The sequence below is a fragment of the Sapajus apella genome, unplaced genomic scaffold (assembly GCF_009761245.1).
Source record: "Sapajus apella isolate SASKATOON/1434 unplaced genomic scaffold, GSC_monkey_1.0 scaffold81, whole genome shotgun sequence".
Taxonomy (NCBI): domain Eukaryota; kingdom Metazoa; phylum Chordata; class Mammalia; order Primates; family Cebidae; genus Sapajus; species Sapajus apella.
In genome coordinates, this window is record NW_022437021.1 from 833,707 (window position 1) to 836,604 (window position 2,898).

Below are 2,898 nucleotides of genomic sequence, written 5' to 3' on the forward strand. Positions count from 1 at the left end.
AACTTTTAGAATTTATTTTTGTATTTAATTTATATATTCTCATTAAAATATGTTTACATATACTTTCAATATAATTGCAGTTTCTAAGCCTTCAGAGAATTGCAATGAGTTGAAAACAAAGTATGTAAGCATATTGATTATAACAACAAAGTAATTTTTCTGAAATAAAGGCAAGAAAACTTAATTGATGGAACAAATACAAATCTGTAAGTTATGTAAACACTTTGTTACTCATTTAGCTATCATGACCCATAGACAGAAGAGCCAGATGTGTGCAATAATAACTTTAGCAGACATTTGCCAGCCCTCAGACATACAAAAACTATAACTTCATATATATCCTTTGCTTTTTGTCACTATAAGGGTATATTTGTCAAGGTAGAAGGATAAAATATATTTTATAAACCAATTTATAATAAAGAACTAAAATCCCCTCCAAGTGTCAACTTCAACAATCCCCTTGGGTCTATTTGTTCAGACTGGAGTTTCCATTCAGTTTCCCATGCCAGATAAAATATAGATTAAAGCCCAGACTGTCCCCAAATGGCAGTGTCCCTGACCTCATGGCAGGAAAGAAAGAAGGCAGCCTGGAGGAAGTGACTGATTCACCATGAAACAGTGGTTTCGCTGAAACAGAGACCTCCCAGCAGCTCCAGGCCAGAATTACAAAGTACTTTAAGAGCCAGTTCTACAGGAAGAGGGCCAATTATGTCCCCAGACTGACATGGTACAAAAGAGTAGAAGAAAGATACAACCATGGGGAAAGTTGAGCCCTACAAATAATATCTCTTGTGGTGAGTTTCCTTTAGTTTCCTCAGCCCCAACACTCAGATATGCTTAAGATAAAAAGTTCTTGAACTTGACAGACAGTTGAGAGCACCAGTTGTCTCAAGAGCAGAGATTCCTTGGAAATGATAAGGTGCAAACATTCTCAAATGGCTCTCTTTGTATCCAACTGCAATCTCCAGCCATAAACCAGCAGGGGCAAAGCTCTGAGGCATCCCTCAAAACACCAGGTTTCTGCTGTCTGAGGGCTCCCTGGACTTCCTAATGACAGAAACCTAGTCAGCCTAGGTTTGGGATACTTTTTTTAGAAAGAATCTCCAGGCACAACACTCAGAGAAACAAGCGGCCAGGGAAGAAGGTTGTATGGCCCCTGTTGGAAAGATTACTAAGCAGGGAGGCCCTAAGATGAAGAGAGCTGGGCTTCTCTGTTTTTTTTTTTGTTTTTTTTTTTTTTTTTTTTTTTTTTTTTAACCTTCTTTCTCAAAGCTTAACTGGAGAAGCCCTCCTAAAGCCAGGGGTGGGCCCATGGATGTGTATCTTCTTCTGGGGCTATGCTGCTGGGAAGTGTCTCCCTTGAAGAGAAATTATAAATGTTCTGGACTCCTCAGAATTCCAGATTGCTTCTAAGGGGACAGTGCTGGATTCTCACAGAAAGCGCCCACTCAGAAATTGATCTGGGAAGCTGGACTTAATTCACAAAGACAGGATTACTGGATGCTGAAGAAATGAATGCTGCTCAGACCTCACTGAAGGCTCACACATTGGAGAAAGCCTCACATACTCTACACTGACTTGCCATGTGCACATATTCACAAAATGTCCAAGGTCTATCACTCTGAGTGTTCGGGTTATTCATTGCTGCCCTCATTTATCAAAAACTTATTTAGAGTTTTTGATATCAAATACTTAGTGCCTGAGGATTCAAACACAGGAATGTGAAGAATCACAGTATTCTTGAGCCCTTAGATTTTTTTTAGGTGTTTAAACAAGGCCAGGTTCTTCTCTAGGTGGAATAGTTAAAGTAAAATCCATTTTTGACGGGGACAGAGGGCTTAAACAACTTCTCTGTGCCCCGGCCCATTGAAAACACTAAAATTTGTATTCTAAATTTTAATATGGAAATGTGGTCTGGCCTGATTTTCTTCCTTGCATTACTGCTTTAATCTAATCCTTCTGTAACAGCATTCCCCAGCACAGAGGCTTGTACTAGTGAATGTGTTTGGGGAGTACAAGAGAGAGAAATATGGGCTTTGGAGTAAGGTGTCTGCAAACCCATTTATGATAATGTATTGTCTTGGTCAGTGTTACCAAGGAGTACAGTTACTTCTCTGTGTATGTTCGAGGCTTTTGATGTTAAAAAAACACACTCTCTACCCTGTGGCTTTTCCACTTAAAAGAATTGCTCAGGCCTTGTGTATCCCTTTGTAGGCCTCTGCTCACATTTGCCCTCCATGAACTGTCCTCCAGTTTCTGTCCAGCTCTGTTTCTTGCTCTTGGTGCCCGATTTATACATCAAAAAACCAATAAAGCTGCCCAGGGGTACTGAGCTCCAATACCAAGAATAAAAAATCACAATAAAATGTATAGCTAATTTTTCCTGTTTTTATGTGCCAAATACTTTACTTTCTGTTTTATTTTATATTCACAATCTTGGCCATTGTTCTAATGAGGCACTGAAGTCGCGAGACTGCCCTGAGATCACATTGCTGGAACGCAGCAGATTTAGGATTCAAAACCAAATCTCTTTGACCCCCAAACCTACTCTCAGTTAAAATGCTGTGTGGTCTCAAAGCCCCTTTAACACTCACTGTCTCCAGTTATGTCCTGTTTTCCATTCCTAATATAATCTATCTTCTGTTCCTAAGACAGGCAGCCAGAATTTTGTTCCTTTTCAAGTTTCTTCAGAGAACCAATCTTAATTATTGATCAATGTTTTCTATTTCATTAATTCTCAACCAGATCTTTTATTTCCTTTGACCTAGTTTCTTAAGACCTTATTCTGCTATTCCCGTTTTTAATTTCTCAAGTTTGATTAGTTTATTAATCTCTACCTTTCATTTTTCTCTAAGTACAGCTTTTCTTCAAATTTTGATATTTCGTCTTGCTAATCAT